The sequence below is a fragment of the Carcharodon carcharias genome, chromosome 17 (assembly GCF_017639515.1).
Source record: "Carcharodon carcharias isolate sCarCar2 chromosome 17, sCarCar2.pri, whole genome shotgun sequence".
Lineage (NCBI taxonomy): Eukaryota > Metazoa > Chordata > Chondrichthyes > Lamniformes > Lamnidae > Carcharodon > Carcharodon carcharias.
The window spans coordinates 38,130,800-38,143,362 of NC_054483.1; the positions used below are offsets into that span (position 1 = coordinate 38,130,800).

Genomic DNA, 12,563 nt, shown 5'->3' on the forward strand with positions numbered 1-12,563 from the left:
AGATAACTGAAACATCACTCATCACAAACTAGAATAGATTACTGAAACAGCACTCATTCCCAACTTGAAAAGATTACTGAAATAGCACTCATTCCAAACTAGAAAATATAACTGAAGCATCGCTCATCACAAACTAGAATAGATTACTGAATCAGCACTCATTAAAAATGAGAATACATTACTGAAATAACATTCATTCCAAACTAGAATACTTTACAGACACATCACTCATACCAAACAATAAAAGTTTACTGACAGCAGTTGTTCCAAAATAGAATAGCCTACTGAAACATCACTCATTCCAAACTAGAATAGGTGACTGAAACATTACTCATTCCAAACTAGAATAGATTACTGAAACAGCACTCATCCCAAACTAGAATAGATTAATGAAGCATCAATCATTCCAAACAAGAATATATTGCTGAAACAGCACTCATTCCACACAAGAATTGATAACTGAAACATCACTCATCCCAAACTAGAATAGATTACTGAAACAGCACTCATTCCCAACTAGAAAAGATTACTGAAACATCACTCATCCCAAACTAGAAAAGATAACTGAAACATCGCAAATCACAAACTAGAATAGATTACAGAATCAGCACTCATTACAAACGAGAATACATTACTGAAATAACATTCATTCCAAACTAGAATAGATTACTGAAATTATACTCATTCCAAACTAGAATAGTTTGCTGATTCATCAATCATTCCTAACAAGAATAGATTAGTGAAGCAGCACTCATTCCAACCACAAAAGATTAGTGAAATAGCACTCATTTTAAACTAGAATAAATAACGGAAACATCATGAGAGAGATAGGCTCTTGAATGGTAAGGGGATCAAATGTTAGGGGGAGAAGGCGGGAGAATGGGGTTGAGAAACTTATCAGCCATGAATGAATGGTAGAAAAGACTCGATGGGCCGAATGGCCTAATTTCTGCTCCTATGTTTTATGTTCTTATGGTCTTATCACTCATTCAAACTAGAATGGATACTGAAACAGAACTCATTCCAAACTAGAATAAATTACTGAAACATCATTCATTCCACATTAGAATAGATTACTGAAACAGCACTCATTCCAAACTAGAATAGATTAATGAAGCATCACTCATTCCAAACAAAATATATTGCTGAAACAGCACTCATTACACACAAGAATAGATAACTGAAACATCACTCATCCCAAACTAGAATAGATTACTGAAAAAGCCCTAATTCCCAACTAGAAAAGATAACTGAAACATCGCTCATCCCAAACTAGAATAGATTACAGAATCAGCACTCATTACAAACGAGAATACATTACTGAAATAACATTCATTCCAAACTAGAATAGATTACTGAAACAGCACTCATTCCAAACTAGAATAGATTACTGAAACAGCACTCATTCCAAACTAGAATAGATTAATGAAGCATCACTCTTTCCAAACAAGAATATATTGCTGAAACAGCACTCATTCCACACAAGAATAGATAACTGAAACATCACTCATCACAAACTAGAATAGATTACTGAAACAGCACTCATTCCCAACTAGAAAAGATTACTGAAACAGCACTCATTCCAAACTAGAAAAGATAACTGAAACATCGCTTATCACAAACTAGAATAGGTTAATGAATCAACACTCATTAAAAACGAGAATACATTACTGAAATAACATTCATTCCAAAATAGAATACTTTACAGACACATCACTCATACCAAACAATAAAAGGTTACTGAAACAGCAGTTGTTCCAAAATAGAATAGCCTACTGAAACATCACTCATTCCAAACTAGAATAGGTTACTGAAACATTACTCATTCGAAACTAGAATAGATTACTGAAACAACACTCATTCCAAACTAGAATAGATTACTGAATCATCAATCATTCCAAACAAGAATAGATTAGTGAAGCAGCCCTCATTCCAATCCATAATAGATTAGTAAAATAGCACTCATTCCAAACTATAATTGATAACTGAAACATCATGAGAGAGATAGGTTCTTGATTGGTAAGGGGATCAAAGGTTACGGGGAGAAGGCGGGTGGATGGGGTTGAGAAACTTATCAGCCATGAAAGAATGGCAGGGAAGACTCGATGGGCTGAATGGCCTAATCTCTGCTCTTATGTTATACAGTCTTATGGTCTTATCATTCCAAACAAGAATAGATTACTGAAATTGCACTCATTCCAAATTGGAACAGATTACTGAAATATCCTTCATTTCAAACTAGAATAGATTACTGAAAAAACACTCATTCCAAACGAGAATAGATAACTGAAACATCGCTCATCCCAAACTAGAACAAATTACTTAAACAGCACTCATTACAAACTAGAATAGATCACTGAAACATCACTAATACCAAACCATAATAGATTACTGAAACAGCACTCATTCCAAACTAGAATAGATTACTGAAACATCACTCATTCCAAACTAGAATATTTTCATGAGGCATCACTCATTCCAAACAAGAATAGATAACTGAAACATCACTCATTCCAAACTAGAATAACTTACTGCAACAGCACTTATTCCAAACTAGAATAATTACTGAAACATCAAGCATTCCAAACAAGAATAGATAACTGAAACAGCGCTCATCCCAAACTAGAATAGATTACTGAAACAGCACTCATTCCAACTAAAATAGATTACTGAAACATCACTCATTCCAAACTAGAATATATTCATGAAGCATCACTCATTCCAAACAAGAACAGATAACTCAGACATCACTCATCCCAAACTATAATAAATTACTGAAACAGCACTCATTCCAAACTAGAATAGATTAATGAAGCATCACTCATTCCAAACAAGAATATATTGCTGAAACAGTACTCATTGCACACAAGAATAGATAACTGAAACATCACTCATCCCAAACTAGAATAGATTGCTGAAACAGCACTCATTCCAAACTAGAATAGATTACTGAAACAGCACTCATTCCAAACAAGAATATATTGCTGAAACAGCAATCATTCCAAACAAGAATAGATAACAGAAACATCGCTCATCCCAAACTAGAATAGATTGCTGAAACAGCACTCATTCCAAACTAGAATAGATTACTGAAACAGCACTCATTCCAAACAAGAATATATTGCTGAAACAGCAATCATTCCAAACAAGAATAGATAACAGAAACATCGCTCATCCCAAACTAGAATAGATTGCTGAAACAGCATTCATTGCAAACTAGAATAGATCACTGAAACAGCACTCATCCCAAACTAGAATATATTGCTGAAACAGCAATCATTCCAAACAAGAATAGATAACAGAAACATCGCTCATCCCAAACTAGAATAGATTACATAAAAAGGACTCATTCCATACTTGAATAGATTACTGAAACAGCACTCATTCCAAACTAGAATAGACTACTGAAACATCACTCATTCCTAACTAGAAAAGATTAATGAAACATCAGTCATTCCAAACAAGAATATATTGCTAAACAGCAATCATTCCAAACAAGAATAGATAACAGAAAAAATGCTCATCCCAAACTAGAATAGATTACAGAAACAGCACTCATTCCAAACTAGATATGATTACTGATACATCAATCATTCCAAACAAGAATATATAACTGAAACATCACTCATAACAAACTAGAATAGATTACTGAATCAGCACTAATTACAAACGAGAATACTTTACTGAAATAACATCCATTCCAAACTAGAATACTTTACAGACACATCACTCATTCCAAACAATAAAGGATTACTGAAACAGCAGTTGTTCCAAAACAGAAAGCCTACTGAAACATCACTCATTCCAAAATAGAATAGATTACTGAAACATCACTCATTCCAAACTAGAATAGGATACTGAAACATCATCATTACAAACTTGAATAGATTACTGAAACATCACTTATTCCCAACTAGAATAGATTACTAAAACAGCACTCATTCCAAACTAGAATAGAATACTGAGTCATCAATCATTCCAAACAAGAATAGATTACTGAAACAGCACTCATTCCTAACTAGAATAGATGACTGAAACATCACTAATAGCAAACTAGAATAGATTACTGAAACAGCTCTCATTCCAAACAAGAATAGATTACTGAAACAGCACTCATTCCAAACTAGAATAGATTAATGAAACAGCACTCATTCCAAACTAGAATAGATTACTGAAACATCACTCATTCCAAACTAGAATATATTCATGAGGCATCACTCATTCCAAACAAGATTAGATAACTGAAACATCACTCATTCCAAACAAGAATAAATTACTGCAACAGCACTCATTCCAAACTTGAATAGATTTCTGAAACATTAAGCATTCCAAACAAGAATAGATAACTGAAACATCATTCATCCCAAACTAGAATAGATTACTGAAACAGCACTCATTCCAAACTAGAATAGATTAATGAAACATCACTAACACCAAACTAGAATAGATTACTGAAACAGCACTCATTCCAAACTAGAATAGATTACTGAAACAGCACTCATTCCAAACTAGAATACATTAATGAAGCATCACTCATTGCACACAAGAATAATTGCTGAAACAGCACTCATTCCACACAAGAATAGATAACTGAAACATCGCTCATCCCAAACTAGAATAGATTACTGAAACAGCGTTCATTCCAATTTAGAATAGATTACTGAAACAGCACTCATTCCAAACAAGAATAGATTACTGAAATGATACTCATTCCAAACTAGAATAGATTGCTGATTCATCAATCATTCCTAACAAGAATAGATTAGTGAAGCAGCACTCATTCCAACCACAATAGATTAGTGAAATAACACTCATTCCAAACTAGAATAGATAACTGAAACATCATGATAGAGATAGGCTCTTGATTGGTAAAGAGATCAAAGGTTAGGTGGAGATTGGGATTGAGAAACTTATCAGCCATGAATGAATAGTAGAGAAGACTCGATGGACCGAATGGCCTAATTTCTGCTCCTATGTTTTATGGTCTTATGGTCTTATCACTCATTCAAACTAGAATGGAAACTGAAACAGAACTCATTCCAAACAAGAATAGATTACTGAAACATCAAACATTCCAAATTAGAATAGATTAATGAAGCATCACTCATTCCAAATTGAATAGATTACTACAACAGCACTCATTCCAAACTAGAATAGATTACTGAAACATCACTCATTCCAAACAAGATGCCTGAAACATCACTCATTCCAAACTAGAATAGATTACTGAAACAGCACTCATTCCAAATTAAAATAGATTACTGAAACATCACTAATACCAAACTAGAATAGATTACTGAAACAGCACTCATTCCAAACTAGAATAGATTAATGAAGCATCACTCATTACAAACAGGAATATATTGCTGAAACAGCACTCATTCCACACAAGAATAGATAACTGAAACATCACTCATTCCCAATGAGAATAGATTACTGAAACATCACTCATTCTAAACTAGAAAAGATTAATGAAGCATCACTCATTCCAAACAAGATTATATTGCTGAAACAGCAATCATTCCATCAAGAATAGATAACAGAAACATCGCTCATCCCAAACTAGTATAGATGACAGAAACAGCACTCATTCCATACTTGAATAGATTACTCAAACAGCACTCATTCCAAACTAGAATAGATTACTGAAACAGCACTCATTCCAAACTAGAATAGATTAATGAAGCATCACTCATTACAAACAATAATATATTGCTGAAACAGCACTCATTCCACACAAGAATAGATAACTGACACATCACACATTCCAAACTAGAATACATTACTGAAACATCACTAATACCAAACTAGAATAGATTTCTGAAACAGCACTCAGTCCAAACTAGAATAGATTACTGAAGCAGCGCTCATTCGAAACTAGAATATATTACTGAAACATCACTCATTCCAAACTAGAAAAGATTAATGAAGCATCACTCATTCCAAACAAGAATATATTGCTGAAACAGCAATTATTCCAAACAAGAATAGATAACAGAAACATCGCTCATCCCAAACTAGAATGATTACAGAAACAGCACTCATTCCATACTAGAATAGATTACTGAAACAGCACTTATTCCAAACTAGAATAGGTTACCAAAACAGCACTCATTCCAAACTAGAATAGATTAATGAAGCATCACTCATTCCAAACAAGAATATATTGCTGAAACAGCAGTCATTCCACACAAGAATAGATAACTGAAACAACACTCATTCCAAACTAGAATTAATTACTGAAACATACTAATACCAAACTGGAATAGATTACTGAAACAGCACTCTTTCCAAACTAGAATAGATTAATGAAGCATCACACATTCCAAATTGAATAGATTACTAAAACAGCACTCATTCCACACAAGAATAGATAACTGAAACATCACTCATTCCAAACTAGAATTAATTACTGAAACATCACTAATACCAAACTAGAATAGATTACTGAAACAGCATGTATTCCAAACTAGAATAGATTACTGAAACAGCACTCGTTCCAAACTAGAATAGATTACTAAAGCAGCACTCATTCTAAACTAGAATAGATTACTGAAACATCACTCATTCCAAACTAGAAAAGATTAATGAAGCATCACTCATTCCAAACAAGAATATATTGCTGAAACAGCAATCATTCCAAACAAGAATAGATAACAGAAACATCGCTAATCCCAAACTAGAATAGATTACAGAAATAGCACTCATTCCAAAATAGAATAGATTACTGAAACATCAATCATTCCAAACTAGAATAGGATACTGAAACATCATCATTACAAATTAGAATAGATTCCTGAAACAGCACCCATTCCAAACTAGAAAAGTCTAATGAAGCTTCACTCATACCAAACAAGAATATATTGCTGAAACAGCAATCATTCCAAACAAGAATAGATAACTGAAACATCGCTCATCCCAAACTAAAATAGATTACAGAAACAGCACACATTCCATACTAGAATAGATTACTGAAACATCACTCATTCCAAACTAGAATAGGATACTGAAACATCATCAATCCAAATTAGAATAGATTACTGAAACAGCACTCAATCCAAACTAGAATAGATTACTGACACATCAAGCATTCCAAACAAGAATAGATAACTGAAACATCACTCATCCCAAACTAGAATAGATTACTGAAACAGCACTCATTCCTAACTAGAATAGATTACTGAAACATCACTAATAACAAACTAGAATTGATTACTGAAAAGCACTCATTCCAAACTAGAATAGGTTACCAAAACAGCACTCATTCCAAACTAGAATAGATTAATGAAGCATCACTCATTCCAAACAAGAATATATTGCTGAAACAGCAGTCATTCCACACAAGAATAGATAACTGAAACATCACTCATTCCAAACTAGAATTAATTACTGAAACATCACTAATACCAAACTGGAATAGGTTACTGAAACAGCACTCTTTCCAAACTAGAATAGATTACTGAAACAGCACTCATTCCAAACTAGAATAGATTACTGAAACATCACTAATACCAAACTAGAATAGATTACTGAAACAGCACTCATTCCAAACTAGAATAGATTAATGAAGCATCACTCATTACAAACAGGAATATATTGCTGAAACAGCACCCATTCCACACAAGAATAGATAACTGAAACATCACTCATTCCCAATGAGAATAGATTACTGAAACATCACTCATTCCTAAACTAGAAAAGATTAATGAAGCATCACTCATTCCAAACAAGATTATATTGCTGAAACAGCAATCATTCCATCAAGAATAGATAACAGAAACATCGCTCATCCCAAACTAGTATAGATGACAGAAACAGCACTCATTCCATACTTGAATAGATTACTCAAACAGCACTCATTCCAAACTAGAATAGATTACTGAAACAGCACTCATTCCAAACTAGAATAGATTAATGAAGCATCACTCATTCCAAATGAGAAAAGATTAATGAAACATCACTCTTTCCTAACTAGAATAGATGACTGAAACATCACTAATACCAAACTAGAATAGATTAATGTAACATCTCTCATTCCAAACTAGAATAGATTACTGAAACAGCACTCATTCCAAACTAGAATAGATTAATGAAGCATCACTCATTACAAACAATAATATATTGCTGAAACAGCACTCATTCCACACAAGAATAGATAACTGACACATCACACATTCCAAACTAGAATACATTACTGAAACATCACTAATACCAAACTAGAATAGATTTCTGAAACAGCACTCAGTCCAAACTAGAATAGATTACTGAAGCAGCGCTCATTCGAAACTAGAATATATTACTGAAACATCACTCATTCCAAACTAGAAAAGATTAATGAAGCATCACTCATTCCAAACAAGAATATATTGCTGAAACAGCAATTATTCCAAACAAGAATAGATAACAGAAACATCGCTCATCCCAAACTAGAATGATTACAGAAACAGCACTCATTCCATACTAGAATAGATTACTGAAACAGCACTTATTCCAAACTAGAATAGGTTACCAAAACAGCACTCATTCCAAACTAGAATAGATTAATGAAGCATCACTCATTCCAAACAAGAATATATTGCTGAAACAGCAGTCATTCCACACAAGAATAGATAACTGAAACAACACTCATTCCAAACTAGAATTAATTACTGAAACATACTAATACCAAACTGGAATAGATTACTGAAACAGCACTCTTTCCAAACTAGAATAGATTAATGAAGCATCACACATTCCAAATTGAATAGATTACTAAAACAGCACTCATTCCACACAAGAATAGATAACTGAAACATCACTCATTCCAAACTAGAATTAATTACTGAAACATCACTAATACCAAACTAGAATAGATTACTGAAACAGCATGTATTCCAAACTAGAATAGATTACTGAAACAGCACTCGTTCCAAACTAGAATAGATTACTAAAGCAGCACTCATTCTAAACTAGAATAGATTACTGAAACATCACTCATTCCAAACTAGAAAAGATTAATGAAGCATCACTCATTCCAAACAAGAATATATTGCTGAAACAGCAATCATTCCAAACAAGAATAGATAACAGAAACATCGCTAATCCCAAACTAGAATAGATTACAGAAATAGCACTCATTCCAAAATAGAATAGATTACTGAAACATCAATCATTCCAAACTAGAATAGGATACTGAAACATCATCATTACAAATTAGAATAGATTCCTGAAACAGCACCCATTCCAAACTAGAAAAGTCTAATGAAGCTTCACTCATACCAAACAAGAATATATTGCTGAAACAGCAATCATTCCAAACAAGAATAGATAACTGAAACATCGCTCATCCCAAACTAAAATAGATTACAGAAACAGCACACATTCCATACTAGAATAGATTACTGAAACATCACTCATTCCAAACTAGAATAGGATACTGAAACATCATCAATCCAAATTAGAATAGATTACTGAAACAGCACTCAATCCAAACTGGAATAGATTACTGACACATCAAGCATTCCAAACAAGAATAGATAACTGAAACATCACTCATCCCAAACTAGAATAGATTACTGAAACAGCACTCATTCCTAACTAGAATAGATTACTGAAACATCACTAATAACAAACTAGAATTGATTACTGAAAAGCACTCATTCCAAACTAGAATAGGTTACCAAAACAGCACTCATTCCAAACTAGAATAGATTAATGAAGCATCACTCATTCCAAACAAGAATATATTGCTGAAACAGCAGTCATTCCACACAAGAATAGATAACTGAAACATCACTCATTCCAAACTAGAATTAATTACTGAAACATCACTAATACCAAACTGGAATAGGGTTACTGAAACAGCACTCTTTCCAAACTAGAATAGATTACTGAAACAGCACTCATTCCAAACTAGAATAGATTACTGAAACATCACTAATACCAAACTAGAATAGATTACTGAAACAGCACTCATTCCAAACTAGAATAGATTAATGAAGCATCACTCATTACAAACAGGAATATATTGCTGAAACAGCACCCATTCCACACAAGAATAGATAACTGAAACATCACTCATTCCCAATGAGAATAGATTACTGAAACATCACTCATTCCTAAACTAGAAAAGATTAATGAAGCATCACTCATTCCAAACAAGATTATATTGCTGAAACAGCAATCATTCCATCAAGAATAGATAACAGAAACATCGCTCATCCCAAACTAGTATAGATGACAGAAACAGCACTCATTCCATACTTGAATAGATTACTCAAACAGCACTCATTCCAAACTAGAATAGATTACTGAAACAGCACTCATTCCAAACTAGAATAGATTAATGAAGCATCACTCATTCCAAATGAGAAAAGATTAATGAAACATCACTCTTTCCTAACTAGAATAGATGACTGAAACATCACTAATACCAAACTAGAATAGATTACTGTAACATCTCTCATTCCAAACTAGAATAGATTACTGAAACAGCACTCATTCCAAACTAGAATAGATTAATGAAGCATCACTCATTACAAACAATAATATATTGCTGAAACAGCACTCATTCCACACAAGAATAGATAACTGACACATCACACATTCCAAACTAGAATACATTACTGAAACATCACTAATACCAAACTAGAATAGATTTCTGAAACAGCACTCAGTCCAAACTAGAATAGATTACTGAAGCAGCACTCATTCGAAACTAGAATATATTACTGAAACATCACTCATTCCAAACTAGAAAAGATTAATGAAGCATCACTCATTCCAAACAAGAATATATTGCTGAAACAGCAATTATTCCAAACAAGAATAGATAACAGAAACATCGCTCATCCCAAACTAGAATGATTACAGAAACAGCACTCATTCCATACTAGAATAGATTACTGAAACAGCACTTATTCCAAACTAGAATAGGTTACCAAAACAGCACTCATTCCAAACTAGAATAGATTAATGAAGCATCACTCATTCCAAACAAGAATATATTGCTGAAACAGCAGTCGTTCCACACAAGAATAGATAACTGAAACAACACTCATTCCAAACTAGAATTAATTACTGAAACATACTAATAGCAAACTGGAATAGATTACTGAAACAGCACTCTTTCCAAACTAGAATAGATTACTGAAACAGCACTCATTCCAAACTAGAATAGATTAATGAAGCATCACACATTCCAAATTGAATAGATTACTAAAACAGCACTCATTCCACACAAGAATAGATAACTGAAACATCACTCATTCCAAACTAGAATTAATTACTGAAACATCACTAATACCAAACTAGAATAGATTACTGAAACAGCATGTATTCCAAACTAGAATAGATTACTGAAACAGCACTCGTTCCAAACTAGAATAGATTACTAAAGCAGCACTCATTCTAAACTAGAATAGATTACTGAAACATCACTCATTCCAAACTAGAAAAGATTAATGAAGCATCACTCATTCCAAACAAGAATATATTGCTGAAACAGCAATCATTCCAAACAAGAATAGATAACAGAAACATCGCTAATCCCAAACTAGAATAGATTACAGAAATAGCACTCATTCCAAAATAGAATAGATTACTGAAACATCAATCATTCCAAACTAGAATAGGATACTGAAACATCATCATTACAAATTAGAATAGATTCCTGAAACAGCACCCATTCCAAACTAGAAAAGTCTAATGAAGCTTCACTCATATGCAAACAAGAATATATTGCCGAAACAGCAATCATTCCAAACAAGAATAGATAACTGAAACATCGCTCATCCCAAACTAAAATAGATTACAGAAAGAGCACACATTCCATACTAGAATAGATTACTGAAACATCACTCACTCCAAACTAGAATAGGATACTGAAACATCATCAATCCAAATTAGAATAGATTACTGAAACAGCACTCAATCCAAACTAGAATAGATTACTGACACATCAAGCATTCCAAACAAGAATAGATAACTGAAACATCACTCATCCCAAACTAGAATAGATTACTGAAACAGCACTCATTCCTAACTAGAATAGATTACTGAAACATCACTAATAACAAACTAGAATTGATTACTGAAACAGCACTCATTCCAAACTAGAATAGGTTACCAAAACAGCACTCATTCCAAACTAGAATAGATTAATGAAGCATCACTCATTCCAAACAAGAATATATTGCTGAAACAGCAGTCATTCCACACAAGAATAGATAACTGAAACATCACTCATTCCAAACTAGAATTAATTACTGAAACATCACTAATACCAAACTGGAATAGATTACTGAAACAGCACTATTTCCAAACTAGAATAGATTACTGAAACAGCACTCATTCCAAACTAGAATAGATTAATGAAGCATCACTCATTCCAAATTGAATAGATTACTAAAACAGCACTCATTCCACACAAGAATAGATAACTGAAACATCACTCATTCCAAACTAGAATTAATTACTGAAACATCACTAATACAAAACTAGAATAGACTACTGAAACAGCATGTATTCCAAACTAGAATAGATTACTGAAACAGCACTCGTTCCAAACTAGAATAGATTACTAA

At 33.1% G+C, this 12,563-nt stretch overlaps 1 protein-coding gene across 1 annotated transcript in view; it reads right to left on the reverse strand.

Moving 5' to 3' along the window:
• tacr2 (tachykinin receptor 2) overlaps positions 1-12,563 on the reverse strand; it is a 423,398-nt gene that overhangs the window by 260,428 nt on the left and 150,407 nt on the right. The window lies entirely within an intron of this gene.